Here is a 12,714-nt window from a genome sequence, read left to right as displayed (position 1 = left end):
CAAGTGAACCACCTGTCTTGGCTTCCCAAAATGCTGGGATTACATGCATGAGCCATCGTGCCTGGCCCAACCACGGATGATTTTTACCATCATGTACATGAGACTGTCGGCTAAATAGATCCATTTTCCTCTCCCAGGAAGAAGAAACTCCTGTCCTCACAAAGGTTACACCCACGGCCACAGAGTCCTGGCTGAACTGCTATACACACCAATGTGTACAGTGTCACATTCACGCCTCACTAAACAACATTCATATAATCATAAAGAGAGCATTGACTGAGTCCTTGCCATGAGCCAGCACCGTTCATGTGTTAACGCACATGAGAGTGTTGTGTTCCCCTCATTTGATGGAGGAGACTACTTGGGCACAGAGATGTCAGGTAACACCCCATGGCACGTGGCTGGTGAGGGATGTTAACCCAGGCGAGTTCCAAAGACTCCAGTGGCAAGGGGGTTTTGCCCAACCTCAAGCTGATTGATTTAAATCCCAGATCTTTGTGGATCCAACTCTTACAACTAACCCCACTCGCCCTCTACAGCATCCTGATGGGTGTTGCCCTGTCACCACCTGCAAGGCCTCTTCTCCCGAGGCCTTAGCTCTGCGGGTTCTGAGCAGGTGTGAGCAGAGGCTGGGAGGTCAGCGGTTGGCCCCAGAAGAGACACCTGGGGGCTGCTGCCCCAGGCTCACCTGGCCTGGGCTCATCAGCCACATTCCAGGGCCTAACATGGACAGAGAGGCCCTGGGGACAGGCTTCTGGTCACTTCTGTGAGTGGCCAGTGGTGGGAGGAGATCTCTCCCATCAAAATAGTTCCTCTCTCCCCTGCTGCTCTGAGTCTGGCAAGGCACAGCAGAAGAGCTGTGAGTGGATCTCTCAGCCTCCTGAAGACAGCCTCACCCAGCTTTCTCGTGTGGCCTGTGCCAGTTTGGAAGCCCTAGATGTGATCTGTCCTTCATCCCAGGAAAGAGTTCCATGTCATGTCTCCTAGTGGTTAGGCAGTTGAGCCCTGTCAAAATGGAGCCCAGGACCCGAGCAGCCAGTAATCTGTGGCCGAGCTCAAACCAAGATTCCATTAACTGTATTGGTCTGAGAGATACTTAGTCCAATGGGGATAAACATGTCCTTTCATAAAAACTGTCTCTCAACGTTACATTCAGGGAGGTTTCCTGAACCAGACTCCTACTCGGGAAGTAAGTTAATCCATTTAAGATTTAGATGATAAAATAAGTCCTTTATTTCTGCACTATTTAGATTCAGAATTTTTGCGAATGCTGACTGCTACACTCAGTCTTCGGCAGCCGGATGGCCGCAGGTTCTATGATGTTTCCACTGCATCAAGCAAGATGCCAACACATTGCACAAAAATAGACCACAGCAGTGGGTCAGAGTAGGGAAAGAATATTTTTTAATTCCTACTTGGGTTTTTGAGGTAACAAAAACATCCTATATATCAATTGTGACGGTGCATACATGACAACATGCATTTGTCAAAACTCTAACCTTACACTTAAAATGAGGGAATTTTATTGCATGTCAATTATAGCTCAATAAAGTTGTGGTTTTTTTATTTTTTATTTTTTTGAGATGGAGTCTCACTCTGTTGCCCAGGTTGGAGTGCAGTGGCACTATCTAGGCTCACTGCAACCTCTGCCTCCTGGGTTCAAGCGACTCTCCTGCCTCAGCCTCCCAAGTATCTGGGATTACAGGCACCCGCCACCACACCCAGCTAATTTAAGCCTCCCAAAGTGCTGGGACTACAGGCATGAGCCACCGTGCCTGGCCATAAAGTTGTTTCTTTAAAAAATACTTACTTGGCAATGTTTTCTTTTGTGCAAGGTGGACCCATGTACTTTCTCTGGTTTTGTGCAAATCATCCTATGGAAACCCAAGTTTGCTCAATGCATTTTTGTGATCCCTTCCAGTGGTGATTTGGCAACTGGTGTAGACCAGTGTGCTCAGTAGAATAGCTTCCAGGCAAGGAAGTGCTGCAAAGACCCTAATGCAACTAGATCAAGGGATAATGCCCCACTGTGGCTCGCGGCTCTCCGTCAGCCCACACCTCCTCTTTCCCGGCACTCCCCAAGGCTGTGTCCATGACAGCCAACCTGCCTCCCTATTTCTTTCTCATTAGTCACCCCTTGTCTTCTTGTCCCAGGTGTCCCATTCTTGGCTTTGTCTCTTCTCTATCCACAGTCACCCTCTGTATAGCATCATCTCACCAAAAGGTCTCAAATGCCATCTAAATGCTGATGGCTCCCAAATTTCTGTCTTCCAACAGGATCTTTTCCTCAAACTAAAAATAGTGGAGTGTTTCCAACTGCCTACTCAACCCCTGCCTTGGATATATAATGATGAACTCCAACTTTAAAAGTCCAAAGTTGATGTCCTGGGTTTGCCCACTGATGCCTGTTTCTCCCCAAGCCTTCCCTATCCCAGTCATGGACACTCCAAGCTCTGGTGGCTCAGCCCAAAAGCCTAGAGTCACCCTGGGCTCCTCCTCCTCTCACATCCACATCTGATCCATCAGGAAATCCTGACTCCTTTATCTTTAAAATATTTTCAGTTTCCAAATTCCTCTTATGCCGTCCACTGCTACTGCCCTGGTCCAAGCCACCAACTCTCACCTAAATTGTTGCAGTAGCTCCCTAAGTGTCTCCTTGATCCCACCCCTGCCCCCTGTAGTCCACCCTCAGATCCTTTCTGCAACCAAGGCAGGTGAGTCATCCTCTGCTCCAGACCTCCAGTAGCCTCCCATCTCCCCCAGCAGAAAAGCCAACCTCCTCATAATGACCTTTAAGCCTCTCCGTGACTTAGCCACCCTTCATCTCACTGCACTCCAGCCCAGTGAACCTCCTGGCTGTTCCTCAAACACAGCTAGCACTTTCCTTGCCCAGGGGTCTTTGCACCTGCTGTCCCCTTGTCCTGGAACACTCTTCCACCTACCCCCCAGTATCTGCATGGCTCCTTCCTCCCTTCCTTTAGTGTTTGCTCAGACGTCACCTTATCCAAGGAGGCGTCCAGATCACGCCATATCAAAAAGCAGCCACCCTTCAGCCCTAGTGCTCCTCATCTTTATTTTCCTTCAAGGCACTTTGTGGCCTCCGAGGTGTTTATTTGTTCACTGTCTCCCATAGGAGCACGGGGACCTTTTCTCTTGTTCACTCCTGTGACCCTGGTGCCTGGAACAGGGGATTACTAACTGAGTTCCTGAATTAACCAGTCACCCTTCCCCTGCTTCTGCCGGGCTTTTCCCTCCCTAGGAAGCCCCCCGTCTGCCTCATACACCACTCTCGAGCAGGTTCAATGTCACCCCTTCCAGGAAGTCTTCAGAATACATTCCAAACTCACAATCATCTTTTTTTCTTATGAACTCCTCTATCACTTCATATCGTGTCTACCATCCTTGCGTTTGACATCACGCATTAAAATGTGCTCTAGACTTAGGACTGGCTGTCAGTCATATTATAAACCTCAGCAAGAGGGATTATGTGGTTTTAATGTTTCTATCCTGTGCCCTCTTACAGAGTCTGGAACTGAAAAGACAATAAGCACACACTTGATAACTCTCTATTTTGTCCCAACGTCCACACTTGAGGGGTCCCAAACTCAGGACTAATGGGCCACTCAGGGAGCGTTACCCTCAGCAGTGGGTGACCCAACTCCCTACAACCCCAGGCAGTCTGGAAGCTACCAGGAGAATGAGCCCCTCTTCCTCCTGGGCACACATTTCCCCCACCCCAATAGTGGCTTTGTCCCACTGGCAGAATAGGTGAGGGAAGGGGATTTACCACTGCAGGACAAATGAGGCCCGCAGCTCATCCGCCAGAGGGAGAGCAGCAGCTCTGCAGAAGCACAGGTTCCCAAACATGCAGGCTGGTCCTGCAGATTTGCGTGAAGCCAGCATCCCCTCCCCTCCTACCTGGGTGTTCCCTCCCTCCATCCTACCCAGCTTTCCCCTCGAGCTATCTGTGCCACTGACAGGGGATTGGAATGGGCTGCATTTCCCTGCCCAGCTGGGCTTGGGCATCCCCTTCCTCAGCTGTCACAGAGGGAATGTCTGGCATCCTGTGTAAATTTGTTTGGTGCCTGGAAGTTCTTCTTGGTGATAACTTGGCTTCTAATTGATTCTAGACATGGGGGCAACTGGACTCTCCCATGCTCCTACTCCAGCTGTCCTTCACAGGGCAGGGACTTGGGAGGGCTACATGAAGAATCAGTCACAGCCAAAGGACACAACCCACCTCCAGCAATGGCCACCTCTCAAAGAAGGCACAGCCAGGTCAGGATGGCAAGCAGCCAGCACCGTTTAGAAGGCAAGAAACCTAGGAACGGCTGCAAGGCCTTTGGAACTCTTCGGTAGAAAAGACGGATGATTCTGATTGTTGACTTGTGGTTACTTCCTCTCCACCCTCCTCCCTCTCACCACCAACAGAGAGGGAGCTTCGAACCAGAATACATTTGAATGGCAAAATAATTTATGCTTAATTAGGGTGCTGGATTTAAAATTAGAAGTGTAAATGCATAATCACGTGGATTGTTTAATCTCATTGTTTTGCCACTCATTAGCTACTCTTTAGAGATCTGAGACACAGGAGCCTTCTCTCTATCCCCAGGTTCTCCTTTCCTCTCCTTCCTAGAAATCATGCCAGATTCACCTTCCTAAAACAGCACCTGGTCATTTCACAAGCTTTCTCCAAAAAATTATATAGTTGCTCATGAACAGTTGATCCCTGGCATTCAGGACCCTCCCTGCTGCCCCAGCCCCTTCCTGAGGCTCCATCTCACCCATGCCCTCGTCTCCTGCTGGCCTGGTCTACACACCTGTTGGTGCTTCCATATCATATCCCTTTGCTTGCCCACCTCCCTCCAACCAGGAAAACCTTCTACCTTCCAAAATGATGCCCATCCCTTGGATTCCAGTGCAAAAGCCACCCGCCCATGAGTTCTTTGGTTACTATAGCAAGAAGTTGCCTCCCCATCACCACCACTTATTGCCCAGGCTGATCAAGTTCCTTATTTTATGTTCTTATCTCCCCACTTCTTTTGGCTAGATGCCCCTAGAGACCATGAACCTTGTTCTGCAAGCCTAGCGCAGAGACTTACTAGAACAATTCTTCGGGATTGAGGACAACTGAAAGACCATGTCTCTCCTTAACCCTTCGTGATAGATCAGAGAATAAGACATGTGACAGGCTCATAGCAGGGAGCATCCCTTACTGCAGGTGCCACTAACACTCATGGTCTCTCCATGCTACCCACCCATTTTCCCTTTGCTCCTAATCAGCTACCTCTCTGATATGGTTTGGCTGTGTCCACACCCAAATCTCATTTTGAATTGTAGCTCCCATAATCCCCACATGTTGTGGGAGGGACCCAGTGGGAGCTAATTTAATCAGGGAGGGGCGGTTACCCTCATGCTGTCCTCATGATAGTGAGTGAGTTCTCACGAGATCTGATGATTTTATAAGGGGCTTTTCCCTCTTTGCTCAGCACTTCCCCTTCCTGCCATCATGTGGACAAGGATGTGCTTGCTTCCCCTTCCACTACGATTGTAAGTTTCCTGAGGCCTCCCCAGCCCTGCAGAGTTATAAATCAATTACACCTCTTTCCTTTATAAATTACCCAGGCTTCGGTATGTCTTTATTAGCAGTCTCAGAAAAGACTAATATACTCTCCCACTAACCACAACAGCCATTTCTAACGTTTACTGCTGTGCAAGCTCTGTGCCCAACCATCTCTGCCTCTCTCTCAGCAAATGATTCTGACTCTTATTAAAAGAATAGATACCACTAAACTTCCTCTCTCACTAATCTGGACTCCCAAGACAAACTGACATCCATCTGTCCATCCTTCTTCCCTCCTGAACCAGTGGGTGTGTTCCTGCTTCAGCTGGAGGTGGGGTCCCTAACTCTCTGTGATCATCAGCCTTTCTGCTCCATCATTTTCTTCCTCCGGCTGCAGTAACTTCCATATAATGAAGTCTCTCTGTGTACACTTTTACTTTTTGGGATACAAGCATTCTCAAAGCTCTGCAGTCTCACACAATGACAGGTCCATCCTTTTCCCTTCAAACCCTGTCTCCTTGTGACAGGGGACACTCAGTCTTCTCTTCCCTCTAGTCCAATTCTCAGCAAGGCGCAGCCTGCCTTCTGCCCCTGGGGTTTGACCAAAATGGTTTCCCTCATCCTCTGTCCTTCTGCACTGCTCTGTGCCACTAAACACCGCTGATGACTCCCTGGCCTCAGCATCCCGCTCTGCCCTGGGTTCCGTGCTGATCCCCACTTCTCTGGTCATCCCCTCACACTTCTGTGTGTGTTCTCCTTCCCCTCCATGCCCCTGGGTGTTGGAGCACTGGGGTTCTGTCCTTAGCTGCTTCTCTGTCTCATTCTCTGGGTTTCCTGGGTGACCTCCTTCAAGAATATCATCTGTTGATGACCCTGTATTTGTTCTTCTGGTCCAGAATCCTCCCAGACATGAACATCTTACCACACCCAAGAAATCTCCATCTATACGTCCTGCAGGCCTACAAGTGCAACATGTTCAAAGTTGTTCCATCATTTCCCCTCTCAGAACAGTTCTCTTCTGGGTGTTTCCACCTGCCCTTAACCCCACAGGCACACAGCCCTGTGGCTCTTAACGCCTCTCCCTCACCGTCATTTCAGACTCTCCAGTCATCGCTCATCTCCCTACCGGGAAGCCTGACTCAGCTGGCCTCCTGTCCCAGACAATGTCCCATTAATCCATTCTCCACAGCCCAAGGGAAGCCCACACCACCAGCAGTTAGCCATGTGCACAGAGCCAGAACCAGAGAGCCAGCGACGTGAAGCAGATGTCACATGACTCCTGGTCAAGGTGGCCTCAAGCTGCTGCCTCAGAGGACAGAGGATTTAGCCTGTGGCTCTTTACTCTTTGGATGCCAGGGGGCTCTCCCATGGACAAGATTTAGGAGGCCCACAATAGCATTTGCCCCTCTTGCCTTTTGCTGACAAACCCCCTTCTGACTCACCCTTCCTGGGTGCATTGATTCATTGCGTCATCTCAGAGTCAAGACTTATGGACCTGAAAACCATTCCCTCTCTTTTTACATTTTTATGTAAACTATATATAAATTACATCTGTAGTGTACTGTCTTATAAAATAAATAGATGCTCACTATAGAAAAAAATATAATACCGGTAAGTCAACAGAAAAAAATGAAATGCATCCTTCAAGACTTTTATGTAAATAAATACATATTTTTTACAAATATGGATCATAATATGCATTTGGTTTTGAAACCAAATGTGCGCTTAACAATAAACTGTAAACAAATTTCCATCCCATTAAATATTCTGCTAACACGGCATTTGTAGGGCCACATAGAACTCCAATGAATCAATGTACCATCATTTACTTAGCCAATTCCCCATTGTTGGATATTTGGGTTGTTTCCAATTTAAAGGGGTTTAGTAAGCGGCCTCTCCCAGGGAAACCTTCCCCCTATGGGAATCGCTTGCAATCTTCCAAATGACAGTTTTTCAGCTCCAACAGTCTTGAGATCTAATATCCACCGAGGACTCTTTCTAGTCCATCTCATCTACTCCATTAGTCTGTTAATTCCCACACTCATACCACACTTCTAATCACTGTCACTTTGTACCTTCTAGGACGCTCCCAATCTTTTATTCACTCCTCAAAGTTTTCTAAAGTAGCCTCATAATTGTATTCTTTTATTTTTAAAAAAAATAGCTTTCAGTATGGTTACAAAAATAAGACCATTTTGTTGAAAATAACTGAGAACACACAAATAAAAATTGTAAACACTCATTTAGAAATAACCACGGTTAATATTTGGAATCTCCCATCTTTCTCTAAGCAAATTTTAAACATACTTTACCAAAAATGAAATCGTGTCACGCCATGTGTTCCGTCCTGCAGAAACTTTACGCCCGCCAGAAATGTACAGAAATGTCCCTTTCCTACAGGCATCCCAGCACACACACGCACATTTTCAAAGTTTCATCAATTCAATATTTTAGTTGGCATTTCTTTGAATATTAGTGAGATTGAACATCACTTTCAGGAATTTACTGGCATTTTGACTTCTTTTTTTTATTATTATTATTATACTTTAGGTTTTATGGTACATGTGCGCAATATGCAGGTAAGTTACATACGTATACATGTGCCATGCTGGTGCACTGCACCCACTAACTCGTCATCTAGCATTAGGTATATCTCCCAATGCTATCCCTCCTCCCCCCCCACCACACGCCACAACAGTCCCCGAAGTGTGATGTTCCCCTTCCTGTGTCCATGTGTTCTCATTGTTCAATTCCCACCTATGAGTGAGAATATGCGTTGTTTGGTTTTTTGTTTCTTGTGAATTGGCTGTAACTGTCATTGGTCCCTTTTGCCATCAGAGATGTGGAGGTGTCCTTATTGAATATTAAGAAGTCCTTGATGTGAAGTTTTGACCCTCTGTCACATTTCTCACAGGTACCCTTTCCACTTAATTTTTAAGGCTCTTTGGTATTTGGAAGTTTAAAATTGCTTGTGTGGGCAAATCTATCTTCGATATTCTACATTTGTCTTGAAGTTTAGGAAGCCCTTCTTCATCCCAAGGTAATAAAAATGTGTATCTACATTCTCCTTTAGTGGTGGTATGATTTCATTTTCATTGTTTAAATTTTCAAATCATCTGGGATTTCTTTTGGTGCCTGGGATGACAGATTTAACTTGTATTTTTTCAGTTATGCCAACTGCATTTGTTGACAATCCTTCCTAGAATCATGACTTTAAATGTCACTCTTTTTGTTTGGGCTGCTACAAAACAATACCTGCAACTGGACAGTGAAAAAACAGCATAATTTTATTTCTCACAGTTCTGGAGGCTGAGAGTCCAGGATCGAGAGGCTGGCAGATTCATTGTTGAGGGTCTGATCTCCACGTTCAAGATGGCGTCTTGATGCTGCATCCTCTGTTGGGGAGAAACACTGTGTCCTCACATAGCAGAAGGTGGAAGGACAAAAAGGGCTAAATACTGCATGAAGCCTCTTTTATAAGGGCCTTAAATCCCATTCATGAGGAAGGAGCCCTCGCGGCCTAATCACTCTTACAGGCCCCACCTCTTAAAGTCATCACATTGCTAACACTTAAATTTTGGAGGGGACACATTCAAACCATCACAGCCACTATTTCATATTCTAAACCTATTTATTAGTTCTGTTTCTGAATTTAGTATTCTTCCCTTGATCTTGCATACATTCTTTTGCCACTACCACACTTTAAGAATTATTGCAGCTTCATAACATATTTTGTCATTTGACAAGGCAGATTTTCTTCCAAAATTCTTTTATTGTATTTATTGGACATTGTTATGAATTTATTTTTCCCAGGATCCCTCCTTCCACAATTTGCCCAATTTTCTAACTTTGCTGGTATATAGAAAAGCCATTAATTCTATCATTTAAGGAAAGCAATAGGCTAGCTTACCAAACACTTTTATAAGCTCTAATTAATGTTTCTCAATTGATTTGCTTGGATTTTCTAAATAGATAGCTATAACATTTGCAGATAATGATCAATCATTTTGAGTTTCCTTTAAGATATTTATCATTCCTGTTTCTTTTTCCTGTCCTATCACAATGGCTAAAACTTCTCAAAGAGTGTAGAATACTGTTAGGGGTCCCCTTGACTACATGCTCCCACATGGTAAAGGTTGCATTTCTGTGATGCTCCTGACCTTCCTCTAATTCTCGTATTTTGCTTCTTGGGAGCATTAGTTTGGGAGAAAGAATTTGCCTGCATGGCTTAGCCTTTTCTAGATTCTCTTTGAATCTGCCATCTGAGAAGGCAGCATTGTCTGGTTTTCTCTGCTTCCTGAAAGAGCCAGTCCTAGCTGGGTGTGGGTGGGGAGAGTCAGAGCTGCCAGTGACTGTGGTATGTTGTCTAATTCAGGGACTGCTGGCAAGCTCCTCTGGCTTCAGATCTAAAGCCACATGCTGCAGTTGGCTTTATCAGTAATGAAGCTGACATTTTGACCCATGTGTCTGATGACTCCTCTCAATTGATTTCACACTGAGACAGGGAAGAAGTGGTGATAGTGAGCTTGCTTGTTTTGCTCTTGACGATAGTAAAAATCAGTAAAAATTAAATATGATGTTGGTTGTTACCTTTGGACAGATAATCTCTACCATGTAAGAAAGTATCCTTTAATTCTAGCTTACTAGTTTTAATAAGAAATGGATATTTAATGGTATTAAATGTTATTGTATCATCTATTGAGATACAATCGTATTTTATCATATTTTATTTTTATTTTTTCTCATAATATGCCAAAGGATGGTAAAATATGTTAATAGTATTTTTAAAGCTAAACAAATTTTGCAGTCCTATGATAAACTACTTGATCATATGTATTATTCTTTGAGGACATTCCTGGATTTGATTTGTTGATATTTTACATACAATTTTTTATCTTTTTTTATTTCAACAGTTTTTGGGGTACAGGTGGGTTTTGATTACATGGATAAGCTCTTTAGTGGTAAATTCTGAGATTTTAGTGCACCCATCACCTGAATAGTGTACACTGTACCCAATATATAGGCTTTCATATCTCACCTCCCCAATATTCCCCCCCTGAGTACCCAAGGTCCATTATATCACTTTTATGCCTTTCCATCTGCATAGCTTAGCTCCCACTTATAAGTAAGAACATACAATATTTGGTTTTTCATTCTTGAGTTACTTCACTTAGAATAATGGCCTCCAGGCCAGGCACAGTGGCCCATGCCTGTAATCCCAACACTTTGGGAGGCCAAGGCAGGCGGGTCACTTGAGGTCAGGAGTTCAAGATCAGCCTGGCCAACATGGTGAAATCCCGTCTCTACTAAAAATACAAAAATTAGCTGGGTGTGGTGGCACATGTAATCCCAGCTACTTCGGAAGCTGAGGCACAAGAATCCCTTGAACGCAGGAGGCAGAAGTTGCAGTGATCTGAGATCACGACACAGCCCTTCAGCCTGGGCAACAGAGTGAGACTCTGTCTCAAAAAAAAAAAAAGAATAATGGCCTCCAGCTCCATCCAAGTTGCTACAAAAGATATTATTTCATTGCTTTTTATGGCTTAGTAGTATTCCATGGTGTATATATACTACATTTTCTTTATACACTTGTGGATCAACGGGCACTCAGATTAGTTCCATATCTTTGCAACAGTGAATTATGCTGCTATAAAACATTCAGTGCATGTTTCTTTTTCATATAAGGACTTTTCTTTGAGTAGATATCCAGGAGTGGGACTGCTGGATCAAAAGGCAGTTCTACTTCCAGTTTTTTAAGGAATCTCCATACTATTTTCCATCATGGTTGTACTAATTTACATCCCCACCAACAGTGTAAAAGTGTTCCGTTTTCGCCACATTCATGCCAACATCTATCGTTTTTTGACTTTTTAATTATGGCCATTCTTGCTGGAGTAAGGTTGAATCTCATTGTGGTTTTATTTTGCATTTCCCTGATGATTAGTGATGTTAAGCATTTTGTCATGTTTGTTGGTCATTTGTATATCTTCTTTTGAGAAATGTCTATTCGTGAACTTTGCCCACTTTTTGATAGGATTATTTGCTTTTTTCTTGCTAATTTGAGTTCCTTGTAGATTCTGGATATTAGTCCTTTGTCAGATGCATAGTTTGTGACTACTTTTTCCCCACTCTGTGGGTTGTCTGTTTACTCTGCTGATTATTTCTTTTGCTATGCAGACATTTTTTAGTTTAATTAGGTCCCACTTATTTATTTTTGGTTTTGTGGCATTTGCTTTTGGGGTCTTAGTCATGAATTCTTTACCTAAGCCAATATCAAGAAGAGTTTTCCCAATGTTATCTTCTAGAATTTTTATGGTTTTAGGTCTTAGATTTAAGTCTTTGATCCATCTTGAATTGACTTTTATATAAGGTGAGAGATGGGGGTCCAGTTTCATTCTTCTGCATATGACTTGCCAGTTTTCCCAGCACTATTTATTGAATAGTGTGTCCTTTCCCCAATTTATGTTTTGCATGTTTTGTTGAAGATCAGTTAGCTGTTAAGTACTTGGCTTTATTTTAAGGTTCTCTATTCTGTTCCATTGGTCTACATTCCTATTTTTATACCAGTGCCATGTTGTTTTGGTAACTATAGCTTTGTAGTATAAGTTGGGTAACGTGATGCCACCAGATTTTTTCTTTTTGCTTAGTATTGCTTTGGCTATGCAGGCTCTTTTTTTGGTTCCATGTGAATTTTAGGATTGTTTTTTCTAGTTCTGTGAAAAATGATGATGATATTTTTGTGGGAATTGCACTGAATTTGTAAATTGCTTTGGGAAGTATGGTCATTTCCCCATTCATGAGCATGGGATATGTTTCTCTTTATTTGTGTCATCTATTTCTTTCAGCAGTGTTTTGTAGTTTTTCTTGCAGAGATCTTTTACCTTCTTGGTTAAGTATATTCCTAGATTTTTTTTTTTTGCAGTTATTGTAAAAAAGATTGGGCTCTTGATTTGATTCTCAGCTTGGCTGTTATTGGTGTATAGCAGTACTACTGATTTGGGTACATTGATTTTGTAACCTGCAACTTCACTGAATTTGTTTATCAGATCTAGGAACTTTTAGGATGAGTCTTTAGGGTTTTCTAGGTATATGATCATATCATCAGTAAACAGTGACAGTTTGACTTCCTCTTTTCCCATTGTGATACCCTT

General features: G+C 43.8%; 1 long non-coding RNA gene across 2 annotated transcripts in view; it reads right to left on the bottom strand.

Annotated features, from left to right (window-relative positions):
* Positions 1–8,296: 8,296 nt before the first annotated feature.
* Positions 8,297–12,714, bottom strand: part of LOC129058179 (uncharacterized) — a 118,280-nt gene continuing 113,862 nt past the window's right edge. For both annotated transcript variants that reach the window (XR_010136129.1, XR_008523130.2), the window contains exon 3: positions 8,297–8,958. This is a non-coding gene — a long non-coding RNA (uncharacterized LOC129058179). The remainder of the gene's footprint in view (positions 8,959–12,714) is intronic.

Source organism: Pongo abelii, chromosome 11, assembly GCF_028885655.2.
Source record: "Pongo abelii isolate AG06213 chromosome 11, NHGRI_mPonAbe1-v2.0_pri, whole genome shotgun sequence".
Lineage (NCBI taxonomy): Eukaryota > Metazoa > Chordata > Mammalia > Primates > Hominidae > Pongo > Pongo abelii.
The sequence above is the reverse complement of the archived record's forward strand: the minus strand, read 5'-3'. Positions and strand labels throughout refer to the sequence as shown.